The 23,945-nt window shown below is 36.0% G+C and overlaps 1 long non-coding RNA gene across 1 annotated transcript; it reads right to left on the reverse strand.

Annotated features, from left to right (window-relative positions):
- Positions 1–1,188: 1,188 nt before the first annotated feature.
- On the reverse strand, positions 1,189–21,635 carry LOC121728880. The gene is made up of 3 exons (XR_006035881.1): positions 21,530–21,635; positions 13,925–13,927; positions 1,189–1,201 (listed from the first exon to the last, which is right to left on the reverse strand). It is a non-coding gene; the product is annotated as an uncharacterized LOC121728880 (long non-coding RNA).
- Between the last annotated feature and the right edge of the window lie 2,310 nt (positions 21,636–23,945).

Below are 23,945 nucleotides of genomic sequence, written 5' to 3' on the forward strand. Positions count from 1 at the left end.
TGTAACCGTTCAATTTTCATATTTGTATTTGCGAAATTTTAACGCCACCGTGTTTCATGATCCTGCATATCTATGGCAGCAGATAGGTTTTAGAATAAAATTCTGACCGGCTTTTATTTACTCTGACTGTGAAATACGCAAAAAAGCGCTATGGAGAAAAGAGTATTTAAAATATTGTCGATGGTACTCGTATTCTAGTTTAAATACTAATTCTTAGCTTAGGCCAAACCTACGCGACCAGGCGACTGCGAAGCGGAGCGTCAAGTTGTCAAATGTGTTTTAGTATACAAAAAGCTTAAAGGTTCTGTTTGGTGTAAAGGTTAAACTTAGCAAAGAAAAGGACAGGAAAAAGATAGAATGTAGCAAAGACTTAATAATAACTGCGAGGTCACATTCCTCGCGTCATCACAACAGAATAACCCATTTCAACGAAACGAAGAGTCTCCTGTGGTTGCGTCAAAACGTCGTTTTGAATGACGCAAGAATCAGGTAGTACAGCAGAGGAACATGATGGAATATGATGGCTTGAATGTCCTTAATTATCTATTTGCATGAGCAAATTACTCCATTATAAAATGAATAACATTTATTAACCAACAAATTAATGAAATGACCACATTTCTATTTATTAATACTATACAAAGTGTAATAATTACAAAGTATGGCTTTTGTTTTAATTTTAAGTAATTAATAAATTGAAATTAATCATAAAAATAGCCTTCGTTCGTCCATAACTTTACAGTAATAATCTTTCTTTAAAATACGTTTTTGTTTGTTTGTACATATTGAATATAGGCCCTTGATCTGACGACTGGAATACGAGAATTTTCTACCACAAAGGATAAGTTAATTTTGAGGTAAAATGTGCTAAAATATGTTTCTCATTTTAAATGACTGTAGGTTATTTGTGTAGTGGCCAAATTATTGAATTTATTTATTTCAATGTTTCCCTTTCGTACTCCAATCCATTCAGACATTTCAGCAGCGGGCAAGACGTAAAGTTACAAATTACGCAAAATAATATTAATTCCCGACCTGAAATTCCTTTTATTTAACCATTCCATTTAAAAGCCGACGTCGTCATATAATCGCTTCGCATAAATAAAGGCGAGAAGATAAAATAAATTTTAAATACGCTTGTTTCTTGAATAATTTTTAGTGTAACTTCATTTGATGTTGTGATCTGATTCTCAAATGAATACTAACATAATAAACATTTTAATTTTAGGAATGTTCTCTCGTCAAGTGTTGGTTTGGTCGTTTCGCTACCATATGACACTACAGGAACGCACTATCAGAGAAGTTGATTAATAGGCATATGGCGGACCTACGTAGTTTGGTCGAGTTATGTCAATCCCAGCCAGACAGATCGCAACTTACATTGAATTGACCCAATCCAACCAAATGACGTAGGTCCGTCAACTGCGTATGAATTAATTTCTTCGATGGTACAATACAACTGTAATATCCAATGTAATCTATTAACGCCTCCGTGGTCCATTGGTTCAGAGCTCGGCTCTTGACTCGGAGGTCGTGGGTTCGATTCCCGCGTTGGAAACATGTTATTTCCAAGTTTGGTTAGGATAATGCAGGCTGATCACCTGATTGTCTGACAAGTAAGATGATCCATGCGTCGGATGGGCATGTAAAAAGTCGGTCCTGCGCCTGATCTCTCGCCAGTCGTGCCGGTCTGCCGTCCCACTGGGTTATGAGAGTAAAGGAATAGAGAGTGCTCTTGTGTACTGCGCACACACTTGGGCACTATAAAATTACTCCTGCGTAGCTGGCCTGGTTTCAATAAAACCGGCCACCGTCACCGAAACCGGTGTGGGAGCTATTAATATCTAATGGTGGACATCATTTTGGCTATCTCTATTGTATGTTATTACAGCGATTCATTATTTATTAAATCAAAACTTATCATACTTAGCAGCTTTCCATTAAAACTTCCCACAGCTACTTCACCGTAGGCAGTCATCCTATTATTATTGGCATCTTAGATGTTTGTTTGAAAATACTGTGAATTCCAATTAAAAGATTATCTGGAGTATGAATGTTAAAGAGCTAAAAATTGGGTGCTTGATCTAAATTGGACTTTTGGGCTATTGTATATTATTCCACATTGACTATTCCGTGGATTGGCCCGCTGGTTGTAGTTTAAAATACGCCGGTGAAAAAGGTTCAAGAATATTTTCGCTAAACGTAGTTTGAGCAGAGATCGTGTAGCGACGGTGAGGTGCTTAACTTTGCACGTTCGACGAATTCCAAATGCGGTCGTGACGGAACTGTCAATACTGTCAATGATAATTGAATTTATTTACAGAGCCTTAGAAATTAGGTTTTCCAACTTATTAGGTACTTCGTCGTTGAATACTAACGGCGTAACAGCTATGATCTTACCTTTTATTTGTAAGGGCCTGATCATATTGGCGATTGGCAGAAGCGTAGCGACTACTTCATTATAGGCGGCTTCGTCGCGGTGTTCGTGGGAGCATTATAAATATTGTCGAGTGTCATTGTTGTCGATCGCCAACTGATGTTCAGTTTGTTTTTTCGGAAATTAAAGTTAGGTTTTCGTAGTAGCGTAGCACGCGTAGCATAGACGTAGCACTTGTAATACCCGTAGTACGGGCGTAGCATACGCGTCGCTCGCGTAGCATGGACAGCACGCTGCACGCGTAGCATAGGCGTAGCCCCGGCGTAGCACGCGTAGCATGGTCGTAGCACGCCTATGCTACGGGCTACGCTCGTGCTACACGTGTAGCATGAGCGTAGCCGTATCACAGTTTTAACGACGTGTAGCGCAGCTACAGCTTCTGCAACTATGTTCAATGAAATGAAATGAAAACGTACTTGATTGTGCACATAGACAAAGTTTAAAATATATTATGTACTAGCTGTTACCCGCGACTTCGTCCGCGGCAATAATATTATAGTAGTATGTCTGCAGGTTGATATATATTCTCAAGCATCGCGCTAGCTAGAAAGTTGAAATTACAAAATATGTATGAACAAATATAAACATTTAGCAATGGAGGCTTTTTTGAGGGAACCATCTACACAAACACCGGCAAATAAAAACAAAAGATATAGGGCCGATCTCGGGCAAGTGCTCCCGCCAAAACTCAGACTGGCCCAGAGCCCCGAAGATCATATAATAAATGCCTTCCTCGAGTTCCAGGCGATAATAAGAGCAAATAAGACCATAAAGCTCTTGACCTGCAATAAGATCATGCAGGCCTATCAGCGGAAAAATCAAAAGCTGTTAGAAGTGAGACTCGAGGATGCAAAAGCTGCCATATACGACAATCTCACCTCCACAATAATTGCCGGGGCGATGACAGGGCAGTATATGGCGGCGTTAAGTGCCGACTGCGGATTCGTGGTTCTGGACGAGGATGAGACAAAACGCACGGGAACTCTCAAATTTATCACAAAATCTGAGGATCCAATAGTGGTAATAGCGGAATGTACCAGAATAATGCTGGAAGACAGGATACTAGAAATGGCAGAAGTCCTATCTGGGGACCCCGAATCCAGCATGGACTGGGATATATTCGCGAAACCTATCAACTACTCGTGGGTCAATGGGGTTCCTGGATGTGGGAAGACAACTTGGATCATTAATAACTTCAATGAGGAAACAGACGTTATAATAACAACGACAATCGAAGCAGCCGAGGATCTAAAGCAAAGGCTATCGCTACGAACTGGCAACAAAGTTAAAGATAAAGTTCGTACCATGGCCTCTTTGCTGGTAAATGGGACAAAAGAAACCTACAAAAGGTTGATAGTTGACGAGGCCCTCATGAACCATTTCGGCTCAATCGTCATGGCGAATCAGTTAACAGGCGCCAACGATGTTATCCTCATTGGAGATATTAACCAACTCCCGTTTATAGAGCGTGAAAACCTCTTTAAACTTAATTACACTCGTCCAAACCTGGTAACCAGCATCACCCAGGAGTTGTCTTGCACACACAGGAGCCCTATGGATGTGGCATACGCCTTAAGCATGGTCTATAATAACATCTATTCATCGAAGGAAATAGTGCGGTCCCTAAAGCTAATGAAGTATTCAGGAGCGAGAATACCTAAAACCAATCTAAATACCCTGTATCTTGTCCACACACAAGAGGAGAAAGCAGCCCTCACTAATACAGGCTATGGATCGGGAACGGACTCTCGCGTCCTCACAATCCATGAAGCTCAGGGATTAACGAGTCCCTCGGTGATCATCATACAGACCAAGTCCCGAAAGCTGGCAATCCATGACAGCGTTCCTCATGCAGTCGTAGCCATATCCCGGCACACTAACACCTGTGTCTATTACACTGACACTGATGGAGACGCTGTGGCAAGCTTCATAAAAAGAGCCACGGAGGTGTCAACCGAACACATAAGAGATTATAATATAAAAATGGCTATAAAAGACAGGAACGATAAAGTCCTAAGCCACATGGCGGGTAGATTCGACACAGAACGATGTCTTTTTAACAACCTAGAAACTCCACCCAGCTTGAGTGACCCCTCTCCACCAAGCCAATGTCACAACATCTAAAGGCAAAGGGTGGAGCAGCATAAAATCTAAGGAAATCGGAAAATGTCGGATCTACTGGCCGCCACACCGACTGGGACCTCACCGTTCAAAACATTAATATTATTATTATGCAATTTATAAAACAATAAATGTATATATTTATTTATTATATGTATAACATATTATACTCTATTCTATTAAATATACATATACACATATATATATATAAAAAAAAAAAAAAAAAGTGTCCATGGCGTGATGGACCACAATTAATTAAAATTCATAATATTATTTCAATTATCCTTGGTGCGAAAAATCTAAATAATAAAATAACAAAAAAAGGATATGGACGAACAGTCTATAGACGGCCCCAATTTTATAATAAAAAAAAAAAAAAAAAAAAAATATATAAACATTTAAATATATCCTCCTCCTTTATTGAAAGTCGGTTAAAAGGTAGCCTAAGTTACTCCTTATTATATCCGCTATCTGCCAAAGAAAGTCCCGTTAAAATTGCCCTAGCCATTTCAGAGATTAGCCGGAACAAACAGACAGACGTAAGACAGACAAAAATTATAAAAAGTACTATTTTGGTATATTATGTGCCGTATGTACATTCATATGCATTTAGTAAAAAACGGTTCTTTCAATATTACAAACAGACACTCCAATTTAATTTATATGTATAGATAAAAATATATGTATAAAAAATATATTATGTATAAAAAAGCGAGAGGATTAGATTGCTGGATTTGGGCATAGTGCTAAAAAGTATATTAATGAAATGCTGAGATACACATAAAATGTTAATGTATACAAAACAACATACATAAACAATATCATAAATATACATACATAAAAAGATTCATATACTTACATATAATAGATACGATAAATTTAAATATTTCAATTAAAAATTTCAATGTTGCATAAAACTAAGCTGAGAACGCGCTCACGTTGTGTACTACTTTCATTTTTCTTCCCCAGCAACATTTTTTTAAATTTATTTATGAAAATATTATAGCTGTTAACGGCGAGTGTAAATTAGAAGAATTATGCATTACAAAATAAAACAAGTCATTCACAATATTATTTAATGAAAGATGCCATTATCCTTAGACAAATACCCATGAGTAAGGATCGTAGCGCAGGGTGGCAGAAAATATTATAAATTAAGATGATCCGATTAATATCCAGTACCTGGATGACCGAGCTTTGATGGTATAGCAAACACTCATTGACTTCGTGATACTTAACAACGCCATCTGCTGGAATAGCTTTAGCTGTTGTTGTGTCGTTAAAGCAATTAGTTGCTCACAAAATAGTATTATTATTCACCAATAGATGTCAGGAAGAGTCATATTTTTCAGTTTATCAATTATCGATAAAACACGAATAAAAAGACGTTTTCTAAAAATGATTCCTAGCTAGATCGATTTATCGCCCCCGAAACCGTACCCGTAACCGTATATATAAAATTTCATGAAAATCGTTGGAGACGATTCTGAGATTCCAATTACATGTATATATATATATATATATATATATATATATATATATATATATATATATATATATATATATATATATATATATATATATATTATAATTTAAAGATATAAGATAAATAGAAAAAATATGAACTTGAAAAGCTAATTAATAATAATATTAAGTGAATGAAACCTTACTTATCAATAATTAGAAGCCAACATTGTTACCTCAGGGATAGTCCCCGGGTATTCTGACGCGTAATTTGCTGGACGAAAATCTATTTACAAAGGCGTCCCAAAAGACAACATCCTAATTTGTCCTTCGTTAAGAATTTCGGAGGAACAATAATTTAATTATGCTATTCGGTTTTCAATCTTTTCTCATAAAAGGTCTTCGAAATAATTAAAAAATTGATTTGACTACAGTTTTAAAAATTGATACCTTTGGATAGTATCGATTTAACTATATGGCTATAGAGCTTTAGACGTCATATTGTATCGTCGTAGTGTGACGTCATATAATTACATCCGACCAAAGTATATTTCGGAACAAACCAACAGTATGGCGTCGAATCTAGGTGTCATTAGCACTGACCACTGACCAGTACAATAGATTATTATATTACTATTATAAAAATAATACGCACATAATTTTATAGCACCCAGGTGTGTGCGCAGTACACAAGAGCACTCTCTTTTCCTTTATTCTGATAACCCAGCGGGACCGACACGAGTGGCGAGAGATCAGGCACAGGACCGACTTTTTACATGCCCAACCGACTCATAGATCTCACTTGTCAGACAATCAGTTGATCAGCCTGCATTGTCCTAAACTTGGAAATTACACGTTTCCAACGCGGAAATCGAACCCACGACCTCCGGATCAAGAGCCTTTAAACCACTGGACCACGAAGATCATTAAAGAAGTATTATAAAAGCAAAATGTTAATGACAGCTCGAGAAATCTTACCCGGTCGCGAATGTAAAGCAAAATTTTCATCTCATCATTTGTTATTTATACTTCTGGCGTCTGCTCCTGACGAATAACTGTATGAACGTGACAAAATAACCGACTCCACGACGCTTACTCCGAATCTCATAAGTATTTTCTCGCGGTTTAATAAAAACAAGTCGAATTTCGTCGACGTACGCGAGTACAAGATTACCTACCTCATAAAACACCGCATTTTTTAACTTTTCAGCCAATGATATTTTTCCAGCACAGAATTTTCGCACAATATGGTGGATTAGTTGTGTAATATTAGCCGCCGACGCAAATCTTATGTAAAAATAATTTTGTTAGAAGCAAAAATAATTTACATTTGAAATCATAAAATGAAACATGTTCATGCACACGCCATGTAAAAAAATAATATCGTACCCAATTAAGAGTGAAAAATATTTTTTTCGTTCATTTTACAAATCTTCTTTGATATAAATTGTCTACATAAAAACAAAAACATAACGTGTTTTTAGTATAGTAGCTTAGGTGCATTATATACAATTCGTACGTGTTATTATACTAGATGACAACCGACTCAGTTGCGTCCAAATTCACGCGGGTATATCCATACCAAATTTCAGCAAAATCGGTTCAGCGGTTTGGGCGTGAAGAGGTAGCAGACAGACAGGCAGACGGACAGACACACTTTAACATTTATAATATTGGTATGGCTTATACATATTACTTGTCATACTTGTAGATGCTTACTATTGTTACAAAGAAAGTTTTAATCAAATAATCTTTATAAATAAAAAAATTAATCCACATATTTTTATTTATTTGTTTAGATTAAATTAGTTCCCTTAGTGGAAAGTCTTTCAAAGTTTCAGCTAGTAATATATAATTACATACGTAACATTTGTTTTTATTTCTCGAAATGTTGTCTTTGAATGGAATATTCTTTATATGTCTCTATTAATAAATTATTTACAAATTAAAAAGCAATAATCGGCCAAGTGCGAGTCGGACTCGCGCACGAAGGGTTCTCTACCGTTATAGAGCAAAAATAGGCCAAAAATTGTGTTTTTTGTATGGGATTTCCCATAAATTTACCCTTAAATACCCTTAAATTTTTATTTTATTTTCATATTATAATTAAATATTAAAGAACACATAAATAATAAAGGACTTTGTGAAAAATTCAAGTGCCTATCATTTGCTATTATTGATATAGAGTAAAAAAGGCCGAAAAAATCACGTTTGTTGTATGGGAGCCCCCCTTGAATATTAGTTTTATCTTGTTTAAAGTATTTGTTGTTATAGCAGCAACAGGAATACACAATCTGTGAAAATCTCTAGCGGTTCTTGAGATAGAGCCTGGAGACAGACGGACAGATATTGAAGTCTCAGTAATAGGGTCCCGTTTTTACCCTTTGGGTATGGAACCCTAAAAAGTGGCTGCGACATGACAGACGGACGGACAGACAATATAATATGACGCATCTATAGATTTCCGGTTTTTTGACAATGGTTGCGGAACCACTGGGGGCACGGCAGTGCCCCAGCCAAGCTTTTTAGCAAAGGCACGGCCGTACCATACTTTTCTCGAAGCGGTTCGCGGCTTTTTCACACCCCTTTTATCTTCGATGTTAACAAAGCTAGGAATTTAGAATTTCGGTGACTAGGAGCAAGTATTAAAACTAGCTTAAAGGTAAAAATTTTAAAATACGTCGCTATTTTACGGGGCTGCGAGTGGTTGGGGGGGAGTGGTTAGATTCCCCCCTCACCATTTTCACCCTCCAGAAATACTTGATTTCCTTAGAAAAAATAAAAAACAAATTTGTACAAAAAAGGTTTATTCCACTTTATAAACATGTTTTATAGCTTTTATTAACTCAACAAATGGATCTTTCCAGTATTTTATATTTTATGTTACGGTCGCCGATTGCTGTCGCTCGGCTCCTTCTGTGTTGTGGTCTAAGTTCTAACCTAACCTAACCTACTTTTGGACTTTCTGGATTGTGTTTGTTTTTGTTTTGGCGAGCCATTATAATAATTATAAAATAAAGAAAACTATTGATAAATTCACTGAATATTGACTTAAATTACAAAATAAGTTGAAGGCTTGGCTTGAATGTGATCTGAAAACTTTTTACGATAGATATATTGCATATTTTGCTTGGCTCCTTTCTACATTTAACTAGAGATCGCCCAATGGTTAAAATTCGACCTTAGTTTCAACGGCAGGCATTAGGACTACTACGTTTAATTAATAAAAACATATTGACTTTATCATATATTTTTTCTCAGACTGGCCGTGTAAGCATTGTCTAATAGTATCTAAGATTCAATAAAAAAAAACTATAATCCATTTTCAATTTGTCAACTTGTTGTCAACAGACTTCAACCATAAATAAAAGAGTATCATTAGTATGTATAGATCTGTCACTCAAAAATCTGTCATCTTCTTGAGTGTGCGTATTGTAGTGTGTGTAATGTTTTAATTGTTAAAAAAATGTATGATAAAAGCATAATTTCAAAATAATATTAGCTCGATGCATAAACTATAACTGTGCAAAATTTCATTCACCTACGTTGGCGCATTTTTCGTCAAAAGGGATACAAAGTTTTTCGCTTGTGTATTAATATATAGATGTTTTGGTGGGATTAAAAATGTTAAAATTGAAATATCATTTTTGTTTGTTAGATGGTTTACAGCTTTGGTTTACAGTTTACACCGTGGTTGTTTTAGTTGTATAATAAACTAGATGAAACCCGCAACAATGTTGCGCCAAAATTCATTTCATCATATCGCGTGGAAACCGTACATTTTTCGGCGAAAATTTTGCCTAATTCCTTTTCCGATATTCAAACTATCTCCATCCATGACTATATCCAAACCAAATTTCAGCAAAATCAGTGCAATGGTTTGGGCGTGAAGAGCTTACAGACAAACTTTCGAATTTATAATATTTTAAGCATCATTCTAGAAGTCTCTCTCTCTGACTAATAACATTCCTATGTACATGATTCGTAGAATTATATACCGAAAATGCTTGTTTAGCGTTATCATATGACGGATCATTTTAAGTGAATATTAAAATGCATCGATGTGTGATATTGAATATAAAATGCAGTGTCTATACATCGATATTCGATATTAAAAGGAAGTATCGATACGTCGATATCGATGTTTATGGAGCGTCGCGCAACAAAGCCGCAAACGAGCGCGTGCACTTAGAGCAAACGTTAAAGTAAGATGGATGAGCTAGCACTCTCAAATTGATATAAAACTGTACCAATTTTATTTTCCTTTATAAAACTTCGTAGTTTTCAATCATAGGAAGTACATAGGTGATTCCGCTTTGAAAAAAAATATGTTCGCTTCGTTATGTGATTGAAATGTCTCTGCAAATTATTAAAAGTTATACAAAATGTTTTAATCACACATTTTATTTTTCTTACGCTAAAATAATGCCTTAAGGCTGGTAGAGGATGTCATGGTTTAAAGTCCTCTATATAACAATTAAACAAAGATAAAAAATAAACAAGTAAAATTAAGTTTCATTTAATATTTTTAAATAAAAATCCTTAAAAAATTAGATTTCTTTGAACCCAAAAAAGACGCTTGTTATTTATTAAAAACACGACAAAAAAGATAAGAAACAATGCGTTTAAAAACTATTAATCGACCACGTAAAATTCGACGATTTCGAAATAAAAAATAGCCTATGTCACCCATGGCTACATTAATAACCTACAAACACGTCAGTTAAAATTTAATCAGTTGCTTAGCCGCTACGAGGGCATTCATATATTACATACAACGCCGCAGTCGAACAAAAAACATACCTATATACTTATATACTTTTATAATTATCACTCTTCCTTTTAGCTTCACAGTCGAGTAAAACAAAACAGAACATTCGTCATATCAATAAAGTGCCATTATCGAGAGGAAAGGTAGTGGGAATTTTTCCTCACGTTTCGATTCCTGGCGTAATCGATCCCGGGCTAGTCCCGGAGGACAGCCACAGCCACATATAATTTCCCACTTCCATTGTGTCTTTGTTTGCCTTCTGTAATCTTGTCTATTATAGACACAAGTTTGCCGATACACGTGTCACAGTAATAACTGAAGAAATTGATTTTGAAAAGCCTTGTCTAAAAACGATAATCTGGCTTCTTTTTATTTCAAACGAGGAACTAAAAGAACAGTTTGGCTGTAGTCACGTGGAAAACCATTTGTTACGAAACGACCAAAACATTGAAAGGTTTCTATGCTATTTTTATGTAAATGTTTCATCATCATCATCATCATCGGCCTTTCGCCTTCCCGAACGAGTACCAGCCATCCCGATCTCAAGCAGTACTCATGCGCCACCTTCTTCAAATTCGATGGTGGACCATCGAATGGACCACATGGTGATCGTATACAAAAATGTTTTGTATGTAATTGTTTTACGTAAGTAAGATAATAAGTATAAAATTGTGAGATATTTCTGGGAATATTTCCGTAACCCGCGCGGCAGCTGGCGACCATAGTCCCGCAAATTGAGCCCGACCTTCGAGCAATACCCTCTTAATTGTTTCTGTCTGATGTCTACATAAGGGTCTTTCTGTACAGTTTTTTTTTTTCATCTAACCTATGCGTGTGGGGAGAGACTCTTCCAAAGTAGTAAAATATCCCCCCCCCCCCCTCTAACTTCTAAAGTAACTTCATGATAAGTCTAAAAAATATATGATATACATTACTATAAAAACTGCCAACTCCAATTGGTTTGAACGAGATCTAGCAAGTACATTTTTTATACGTCATAAATTATGGTAAACCTTCATTATTTAACTTTCATTAATTACCTGAAATATAAAAATAAATCAAAAATCCAAACAAACCTTATCACTGCTGCGGAACCCTTCATGGGCGAGTCCAACTCGCACTTGCCCGATTTTTTATTTAAGAACCGCACTTAAGAACCGGAATCTTACTAACTACGGACAATAATCTGCTGAGCCTTTAGTCAAGCTACGTTACGGAAGACCTATATCGGTTCTAAAAATCCATACTTCCATACTAATATTATAAATGCGAAAGTGTGTCTGTTACCTCTTCACGCCCAAGCCGATGAACCGATTTAGCTGAAATTTGATATGGAGACAGGACAAAGGATGATTTTTACCCGGGAAAAACGTACGGTTCCTAGGCGATAAACGAATGTTGGGGCAGGGAAGTTGTGGGCGTCATCTAGCGTATTACAAATGAATCCCATAGAAGTAGAAACCTACTGAAAATAGCCTTATTATGTCACGGCTTTCGTAAGGAAGCACCTACAACGACGGCTGACGACGGAGTCCTTTGTTGGAATATTAGCCATTATATTGGGTCACTCGGGTCACTTTTGGAGTTTGGTGTGATTTTGTTTGGGTTCGTGCTTTGATTACAGCTATCGAAAACTTTACTAACGAGACCACGTGTATGCAGAAAGGGGCCATAAGGATACATTTCGCTACGTTTAAAATTATATATATACATACTAGCTGTCCCGGCAGACATTTCTTTGCCATATAAAGTATTCCACCCGTATTATTTTATTGAAGTGACTAAATAAGTATGTCACCATGGCAACGTCCATCGCTATCCCGTCGCACAAACAATGATCGCCGTCAGTCTCGAGTTGTAATAATTTACTATTATAATATTTTATTCAATAAATGCACTTATCAATATAAAAAGTACCCAGTAGCCGATTCTCAGACCCATTGAATATGCATATAAAAATTTGGTTAAAATCAGTAAAGCCGTTTCGGAGAAGTACGCGGCCTAACATATATAAGACTAATATTTTAAATCCGAAGTTGTATCTGTCTATCTATCTGTCTATCATCTCTTCACGCCCAAACCGCTGAACCAATTTTGCTGAAATTCGGTATGGAGATACTTTGGGACCCGGAAAAGGGCATGGGTGGGATACTGTTTATCCCGGAAAAATGTACAATTCCCGAGCGATAAACGAATTTTGCCGCAAGGGAATTGCGAGCGTCATCTAGTAAAAATAAGATATCCATACCATAAAGTTAATATACCTAGCGGAATAGAGAAACAAAGGCCCGAGCAAGCGAGATGTCACTATCAGTAACATTGCGTGGTAAAAAGAGACGTGTGATACATGACAGCAGCACTCTTTTTTTGACGTCCAGTCAGCACGTGTCGCACGTTGACAATTTAATCTCATAGAAATTCATGTTCAATCATGCTTGTGTAAGTGTATACGTATACATATTTTTCACACAGATGAAAACCAATTTCGGTATCGTTTGACAGCTCGAGATTGTAGCTCTATTCCGCTAGTCCATACTAATATTATAAATCTGAAGGTGTGTCTGTCTGTTACCTCTTCACGCCCATACCACTGATCCGATTTTGCTGAAATTCGGTATGGAGATACATTGAGTCCCGGGAAAGGACATGGGATACCCTCGCGATAAACTAATTGTTGGGGGTGTCATCTAGTCAGTAATATCTTCTACTACCTATATCTGGAAGTCTTCTACTGGGTCTTAAAGACTTACTGTGATACCTTTACCTACCTACAGCCTACAAAATACCTTTTAATACTAAACTTATTTAAAATCGGTTCAGCAGTTTAGTGAAGAAATCATAGACATCAGAAGAAATCTTTTTAAAATTTTAAAACTTACATCCCTCGATCGTGGATTCTTGGAAATCTATTGTTATTTTATCTCGCTCACCGGTGAGCTTATAGGGCTTGATGGGTTAAGAGCTCTCACCGGGACACCACCGCGACGTAGCCAGTGACGTTAGCATGTCACCTCAACGTCGTCGCCGCAAAGCGGTGTTTTTAAACTAAACGTTGTTTTTCTAAAAAAACAACGCTTTGCGGCGACGTAGAGACGCCAGACTTTGCTTGGACGCTTCCATGGTAACGTCACTGGCTATACGTCGTGATGGCGTCGCGTCCCGGTGAGTTATAGCTCTAATTGTTCAAGTAAGCCAAAAATCGTAGACACAAAAAAGACCATACTATACAGAATGTAATAAAAATAAGTAATAATACTTTAGGATATGCATGTGTCCCTTATAAAGAGTTCACCGTGAAAGTAGCAGCGCTGACGAGTAACCTTTACTTTTGCGTGGGAAAATTCCATGACGCTCGGATGCTTGCCCCTACAAATCACAAAAATAAACTTGCTCTTTCAGCGTCGCTACTTTTACAGTAAACTCTATACAAGGGACACATACACATTACACACACAATTATATCACTTGTTACACCTTCTATACGGTCGAGTTGACAAACCTCCTCCTGTTTGGAAGTCGGTTAAAAATTAGGCATGTGAGACGTGAGTAGATACAGAAAATTTCACAACACAAAACTTAATGAAACTCTGGACATATTTCAGTCGAGTTGGACTTTATCTATTCAAACACGAATAAATATGTATGAGTATGACCATATTCGTATATACTTAACAATAAACATGGCAACACCGCAAAATGTAAATTGCGTCAGGGTTCAGCCTGTAAAGAGCTCAGAGTGTCCAGTACTAGGGTAACCAGCTAAGTGACAAAATTCCTATGAACAAAAATATATAAACCCATACTAATATTATAAATTGGAAAGTGTGTATGTATGTCTGTCTGTCTGATACCTCTTTATGCCCAAACCGCTGAACCGATTTCGCTGAAGGTGTGGAGATACTTTGAGTCCCGAGAAAGGACACAGGATATTTTTCACCCCGGAAAAATGTACGGTTCGTGCGCGTTAATCGAATTTTGGCACAACGAAATTGCGGGTGTCATCTAGTAAGAGAACATTGGTCTAGTGACCCATACCGCCGCTGCTTTGTAGTGGCGTAGAGCAAAATGAAACCTATAGCCTAGGTCATAAAGTGGCATTTTATTTGAACTTTTGTCGGTCGCAGTCGCTTGCTGCGTTGATAGGAACTGCTGGGCTAAAGGCTGCGGCGCTTTGGAGAATCATATAATGAATCATAATATAAATCATTTTTTTAATTCACAAAATGGTCACTCTGCTTGTAATTCATGTCTAATAATTCGTACTAATTTGACATTCGTCAGTTTGAAAGTTTTGACAATTCATTTGCTGAATTGATTGAGAGGAATTGCTAAATGTGACCATTTTTGCCCTGCAGTACTTTTTATTAACTTCTTATTCTGCTAGCGATCTGTCTTAGACATTGAACTAGTCGTTTTGGAATTTCTTCTTTATATTTACTATTTATCTTTATTTACAGAAGATCTTGTGGGGCTCGTCTTTTTATTCTATTGAATGTTTAATTTGGTAGGGGCAGTACTTATAGACAATATATTTTTTTTGCTTTTGAAACCCTTAAAAACCAATAATTGCATGTCACCGATACCGATGCGGGGGATTAATTAGTAATTATTTTAAAAAAGTTTATATTATATAGTCCAAAACAGGACACCTGAGGCCAAAATAGGATGAAATTAAAGATGGTAACCCTACCCACGTTGGAGTAATGAAACATTATGTTAATGTTGCCAGCTGTAATGGAGTCGGAGAAATATGAACCGCTCCTGGACAAATTACATCTACTCCGCGACCGGACAAAACAATTTGTAGTTAGCGTACCCGTGCGTTATCTCACTTTATGGTTCGCCATAATGTGATGCTGCAGAAAACGTAATTAATTAGATGGAATTGTGATAAAGGTATCAGTATATGGCACCATTGGCATTTCGTGCTTTTTATGAAACAGAAACATTACAAAATCCCCATATTTTTTTTAGGGGTGGCTAAAATTAAAAATAAAACAAACTCGAAACTTGAAAGACAGTGTGAATTCTCGCGCGTGGATACGCGGAGCTAAAATGGTCACATTTAGCAATTCCTCTCAATCAATTCAGCAAATGAATTGTTAAAACTGTCAAACTGACAAATGTCAAATTAGTACGAATTACTAAAGTGCAATAAGGCTAAATCAATGTGGGTGGGGGCGCTGCTGGTAAAGGAGAACTGTCAAAAATGACGTTTTTGTATGATGGCAGCGTTAGTTCCTTTTTTCGCCACGTTCATTTAAAGCCTTGTCGGGCTCTAGACATGAATTGCAAGCAGACTTGCATTTCGCAATTTGAAAAAAATGAATCATATTATGATTCTCCATTCATAATATTATGATTCTCCAAACTCCAAAGCGACCATTTTATCCCCGTTGCCGCGCTGGTCCGCGTGCAAATTGCCCTCATTCTACAGAATGTAACAAAACTAAGTGATAATACCTACTTTAGGATGTGTATGAGTCCCTTTTATAGAGTTCACTGTGAAAGCAGCAGCCCCGAAAAAGCAGTTTTTTTGTGATTTGTATGGGCAAGCGCCCCAGTATCATGAATTTTCCCATACAAAAGTAAAAAAAAGTTACTATTTCAGCTCTGTTACTTTAAGTGGGGCTCCATACGATCAATTTTATTGTGCAATATCATTGAACAATAATATTGAACCATTTATTTGACAATAAGATTGAAAGGCAGACGCGTTCAATATTAGCCCTAGACCGTCAATAATATTGCACGATACGTGATATTGCTTACAACGAACTCTATACACACCCTAAAGTATTATCACCTAGTTTTGTTACACTCTGTATAAATTCATTTTGGCTTTTCCTCTTTGATAACAACGTCATCCACGCGCCAGGACATGCTGTAGGTTGGTGTACCTTAACAAAATAAATAAAGTAGGTCTCAGGTATGAAAAACGACGATTTACCAAATACAACTTGAGCGTGATGTAAGTATATAGACTGTGAAATAATAAAGATCAACGTCTCGATCGTTTGCTGCAAACGTGGATGATATTTATTATGGAAAGCCTTCTCGTCACGCTTAATTTATCCTCATACGTTCAGAAATTATTTACCTGTGAAAGAGCCTTATTGCCAAGTGTATAAGGATCCCTTTCAAAGGTAAAATATCATTTCGTTTATACGGGGGCCCGCAAATACGAACACATAAATCTGCAAATCATAATTTAACTCCAACATGAATCCCAAATTGTATCGATTCAATCATAATGCAGACTTATTAAACGTAGCAAGCTGTATGTTTTATCCTATAGGCCTGTAGACAAGTGGCAAAGCGCTAACGCTAACGCTACAAAATGTATGCGATTTGACATAAGTCATCGCTTCGCTAGCGACTACTAATGTCAAATCCATACATTTTGTAGCGCTAGCGTTTTGCCACTTGTCTACGGGGGCAGAACGAAAGAGGGATGTTATAAGTTTGACGTGTCTGTCTGTATTGTCATCGTAGTATCCAAACGGGAGGACCGTTTTTGATCTAGTTCTTTTTGTTTTCAAGCTTACATTATCGAGTGTTCCTAGCAAATAACTAGCCGGCAAAGTGTCAGAAATTTTGGGTACAAGTATTTTATTGTAGGGTTGTAGGCAACTTCCAGTGACCAGTTAAATATTTAGCATTTAACCGACTTCAAAAAAAGGAGGTTATCAATTCGTACCGTATGTTTGTAATATTTCCAGAACTGCCCAGTTTTCGTATATGTTTGGCAAGTTTTATCAAAATCGGTTCAGCAGTTTTTAAAATAGTCAATTTTAAGAACAATAATTGAAAGTCGGTTTTATTTTTTTTATATACAACATGGTCTTTTTTATTAACCGACTTCAAAAAAGGAGGTTATCAATTCGTACCGTATGTATGTAATATTTCTAGAACTGCTCAGTTTTCGTATATTTTAGTCTATATCAGCGTCTGAAAAAATGTGCCTTTCAAAAGTGTTATGTTTGTGTTTGCATATCGCTGGAACTACCAGTCTGATTTTAGTTATTCTATTTTTGTTGTATTAGGTATTGTTCAACTTAGGGAATAGTGCAAGTTTCATAATTAATTACTCATGTTTTTAAGTGTTTATATAGCATGTATTAATCATTTTCTTTGAGTTAAGGGAATGAAACCTTCCCTGGTTTAAAATAAGGCCTTATTTAGGCTGAAAGCATACAAAAACGAAATTTGGGGTAACAGGAACATATAGATAAGGTCAGAGGTGCTAAACTTTTTCTGGTATTAAATGAATGTTTTAAAAAATAGCTTTTCGCCCGCGTATGTCCGTGTTTTGGTTATATCGCGCTTGGCACAATTTTTCAAAACATGAACCCCCTTTAGTGTCCTTGTTAGATCGGTTAAAATGGAGCCTATGTCCCTAGCCCCGGGTATCAAGCTATCTTCCAAATTTCTTAAGATTGGTTCAGTGGTTTAGGCGTCAAAACGCAACAGACAGACAGACAAAAAGACAGATTTTCGCATTTCTACTTAATATTATGTAGTTGGTATAAACCTGTAGGATAAACCTTAACCTTTTGTATGGGACCAACTTTCGTACTCGAAAGAAAAAATCTACAATTTCACACATTTTGGTCACAGCTGATCGATACTTTTGTATGGAAGAGCTGACTTTTTATTTCGGGTACGGAAGTTGGTCCCATAGAAAAGGTTATTCATACACATAGGTAGGTTCATCTTACAAACCAGTACTTAAAAGTCAGCTGGTATTTTAGCGGATTTTAAAAATGTTTGTTACCCCTTGAAACGAGGAAGGAGGAACATATGTTTCTCTTAACCTGGTATAGCCGTTCCTCTTTCCCAGCTTGCCATTTTAAAGCTTATGTTTTTATTGACCTCGAAAAACCACTAAAAACACACACTACAAACAATGCAATACGTAGAAAATAAAGATTAAACGTAATAATTACACTTTCCTTAGCAATCAACCGCAAAACTGATGTTTTTAATATTCTAATAACACCACAAGGAACACCTGTCTGACTTGGCTTTTTTAGTTTGAAAACAGATTTTTTTCTCTTTCTTTTACTCGCTTAGTTGCCGTGTTGTAGCTTCATCTATCCAAGAATATATGAACTACGCCTAATACTGTTTTGTGGACGTAGTCACCATGGAGCGAGCTCCATGGTGACTACGTCCACAAACAGTAAACTATAACGCCGAGGCGTTATAGTTTTCTTGTTATTAGTTACAGTCTCTCTTCCCCCCGCGTCCCTCTTACCCCAACTGACCTTACGTACAATTTTTAAGTCGGTTTATCTTTTTAAAATACTGTTATTATTATATTTACTTATGTTTTACTACTAATTTATGGAATAAGGGGGCAAACGAGCAAACAGGTCACCTGATGGAAAGCAACTTCCGTCGCCCATGAACACTCGCAGCATCAGAAGAGCTGCAGGTGCGTTGCCGGCCTTTTAAGAGGGAATAGGGTAATAGGGGAGGGTAGGGAAGGGAAGGGAATAGGGGAGGGTAGGGAAGGAAATAGGGTAGGAGATTGGGCCTCCGGTAAACTTACTCACTCGGCGAAACACAACGCAAGTTGTTTTAAGCCGGTTTTCTGTGAAAACGTGGTATTTCTCCGGTCGAACCGGCCCATTCATGCCGAAGCATGGCTCTCCCACGTATGACAAAATGGTATGGTATTTAGTGACATTCTATGTGAAAAATTTATGAAAATCTCAACTTCATTGTGAAGATTGTCTAAATTAAAGTGATTAGATGAAATTCGTCAAGTGCGGTATACACACGGAGCTCATACGAAGAGGAGCTGGCCTAAGCAACTGTGCACTGTGATTTTCAACTAGGTCCTGACGTCATCATTGTGGGCGGGGCTTAAGTCAGTACACTTTCAGCGTTTGTCAAGTGCACACGTAACGAGACTCCCAATAAATTGGAGTTTTCTACGTTTTTAACAACGAAAGGATGAAGTATTGTGTTTTACAATGTCAAAGTTACTCAGACAGACGTTCTGATAATATAAATAACATCACATTGCATCTGTAAATAATTTTAAATGTAAATTAAATATAAAAGTTCAGATTTCAGCGTTAATTATACTACTTGACACTAGATGGCCAAACCTTTGAAAGATAATACAGACGTAAATGCGTATAATTTTGCATAAGTTTATTGGAATAATCATACTTGAATACTGGTAACTATTATACACTTAGTCTTAAACACATTTAATAGCTAAAACCGTAGTTATATAGCTTTTATTATTATACTACTTATAAACCGCCATCTGTCGTCGTCTATGATAACTATTTGAAACGTAACAAATATCCAGGGCTGTATTCAGAATTATTATTTTATGAACCGATTCAGTGCGGATGACACGGTAGCCGTGTCATACATGTTTTTAACGTGTGGCGTATGACACGTGAGCCGTGTCATTTAAAAAACGATTGTCTCCCTCAAATTACACTTTAGAAGGTTCTACTCTAAACAAAATCATCTTAATTTTCCACGTAGAACAAGCCTATAGGCTTCGCTTCATAATATTCTGTGAATTAAAAAAACGTAGGGGCCGTCAACCTTTTTTAAAGGTGCATTAATAGCGGATTACACGGCAGTCGCGTCTTATGGGTTTTTAACGTGTGGCATATGACACGTGAGCCATTTCATTTAGAAAGCGATTGTATCTCCCTTAAATTACACTTTAGAAGGTTTTACTCCGAACAAAACCGTCTCAATTTTCCACATAATGCGTTGACATCAAAGTATTACTAATCCACTAACGATTTTTGTTTTAATCTAAGTTGTTTCTTTCGAAAATATTTTTAACTAGCTGTTACCGCAAACTTCCTTATCCATAGGAATAAAACGTTTCCCTGCGGTTAAAAGTGGTCTTGTATCTATAAGCTTTATTACTGGAACTCTCCTCCTTTTTAGAAGTCGGTTAAAAAACTTAACAACGAACTTGTTTAAATCTATCTACGAACGAATAATAATTTACATCGGAAATCCCGATTATATTTAGTAGACTCATTTTTCTAACTTTGAAACCATATACATAAGGTTTGCAACATCTGAATAAAAAAATCGCTTAGCTGCCATTTTCAGGTTAACACTTAGTAAAACTACTCGAAGTCAACTCAAAACAACGTAGCCTTCCGTTAACATCAATGGTTTGGGCTCAACTAAACAATAAACCTTTTTGAACGTGGCGGGTGACACGGTAGCCGTGTCATCTACTTCTATGGCGTATGACACGGATAACTTGTCACGAGAAAATTGTGTGCCGCCACGACTAAAAGTCTTCAAAAATGTGCGCCGCATTGAACCGGTTAAGCATCGCAGTGACAGTTTTGTTTGCTAATGTTGACGCGCGCTGACATATGCCCAGCCGCAGGTAATTGATGAAATTTTTTTTTCATTAAATTTTTGAAAAAGAGTACTTACCTATTACCTAGTACCCACCCCATTCCCTTCCTTACCCTATTACCTCTTAAAAGGCCGGCAACGCACCTGCAGCTCTTTTGATGTTGCTAGTGTCCATGGGCTACGAAAGTTGCTTTCCACCAGGTGACCCGTTTACTCGTTTGTCTCCTTATTTTACATTAAAAATTCGGTCAAAATTCTAACCCTAATTTTAATGATTAACCTTATTATAATTAATATACATTTTTTAAAGTTCTGAGTACGTCCCATAATATTTAAGAATTTTGACGTCTAATGTAAGATAGCTGAACTACGTAGTAAAATCAAAATCAAAATAATTTATTCATGTAGGTCACACAGTAACACTTATGAACGTCAAATAAATAGTTTACACATTAACAGCATTATTAAGATTTAACTTCCTATAGTTATTAAGTACAAAATTTCATGTTATCCAATTTTCATATTTTAATACATAATTTTTATATTATTTAAATTGAACTCATATTTAGGTCGTAAAATATTAATTATTTTATTAAATAATTAATGTTTTATTATTTTATTATATAATTAAATAATATTTGGAGGCAATAATAATAAAATGTCAAAATAAATAATATGTACATCAAATAATATGTGTCAAATATAAAGTATAAAATATGTTAAATGACATAATCATTTAACATATTTTATACTTTATATTTGACACATATTATATCAATATGTGTCAAATATAAAGTATATATATTATGTCAATTTATGGAATATAATATTATGTCAATGCATTAATTTTCACCTTGACTAATTATTTTTATTACATAAAGAAAAGCATAAAATTGTTATGAAAATACTATTCCCATGGATGGATGTCATCAAGAAAGTCGTTTATTTTGTAGTAACTCTTTCGAATTAATTTATTTTTGATACATTCTTTAAATTTATTAAAAGGCAAGTCTAAAATGTCATCAGGTAATCTATTGTAGAAACGTATACCGAGTCCCACAAATGAATTTTGAACCTTTTGAAGACGTGAGTAATTAACTGCTAGTTTGTTTTTGTTCCGTGTATTAAAAGAGTGCGTATCGGATTTTTTACTATAAAATTGAATGTTCTTTCTAATAAATATAATGTTGTCAAAAATGTATTGTGATGGAACTGTCAAGATATTTATGTCTTTAAACTTTTCCTTTAGGGAGCACCTTGATCCTAGTCTATATATGGCGCGAACAGCCCGTTTCTGCAATAAAAATATTGTTTGAATATCTGCAGCACTTCCCCAAAGTAGTAATCCATAGGATAAGATGCTATGGAAATAGCTATAGTAAACGGTGCGAGCTGTTTCTTCGTTAGTCAATTGTCTCACTTTTCTAATCGCAAAGACTGCTGAGCTAAGTTTTTTTGCTACATTAGAAATGTGAGCTCCCCAATGAAGCTTAGAGTCAAGCGTGAGACCTAAAAATAATGTAGAGTCAACAAAGTTTAGATTTACATCACCAATTTTTAAATTAATTTCATTGTTAACTTTCACATTAGGCATTCTGAAAATGACACATTTTGTTTTGTTTGAATTTAGTAGCAGATTATTGGAAGTGAACCAATTTAATACAAGAGCAAGTGCTTTATTTATACTAGTAAAATCTGGACTTTTTCGTTTAAATTTAAACAAAAGGGATGTATCAACGGCGAATAAAATAATTTCGCAAAGGGATTGCATGAGAAAAGGCAAATCATTGACATAGATCAAAAATAGAAAAGGTCCTAAGATGGAACCCTGTGGTACTCCCATTTTAATAGGTAATCCCGTAGATTTATGTCCATTAACATCAACAAATTGAACTCTGTCTGTTAGATAATCCGTGATGAGATCAAGAGCAGTGTCTTCAATGCCATAATGCTTAAGTTTATGAATAAGTGTTTTGTGGTCAACGCAGTCAAAAGCTTTCGACAGATCACAAAATACACCTATTACATCATGATTGTCTTCCCAGGCTTTAAAAATATATCTAATTAATCTAACACCTGCATCTGTAGTTGAAACGCCTTTGGTGAATCCGTATTGGTGGCTGTGCAATAATTTGTTAGTATTAAAGTGACTCTGTAGCTGGTTAAGTATCTCCCTTTCAAATATTTTGCTTATAGTAGGTAAAATAGAGATAGGTCTAAAATTACTCGGGTCACTTTTTAAACCTTTTTTAAACAAAGGAATTATTCTAGATTGTTTCATAAGACGAGGAAATACGCCAGCATCAATGCAACGATTAAAAATAGCGGCTAGGTATGGTGATAATTCTGTTATGATATTTTTAAGCAATTTGACTGATATACCCCACAGGTCTACTGCTTTTTTGAGGCTTAGAGAATTAAAAATCTTTAAAATATCTTGCGAATTTATGTGTCTGAACTTAAAGAAGACCTTCCTTTCCATAACATTTTTCCTAAGTAAAATGCCCGCTTTTGATGGACAGGAGTCGAGAGAACGAGTTGTCTCTTCTGTAATATTTACAAAAAAGCTATTAAAAAAGTGAGCTACTTCTAAATTATCCGAAATAGTCAACCCGTCCACATTTAATTTTATTTTATTTTCATGTCTTTTATAACGTCCTACTTCATTATTTATAATATCCCATGTAATACGAATTTTATTGTGTGAGGTATTTATTTTGTTACTCCAATATAAAGATTTAGCAGCGAGACATGTTTTCTTAAATATTTTAGAATAATTTCTAA

Source organism: Aricia agestis, chromosome 7, assembly GCF_905147365.1.
Source record: "Aricia agestis chromosome 7, ilAriAges1.1, whole genome shotgun sequence".
In the NCBI taxonomy this organism is placed as follows: domain Eukaryota; kingdom Metazoa; phylum Arthropoda; class Insecta; order Lepidoptera; family Lycaenidae; genus Aricia; species Aricia agestis.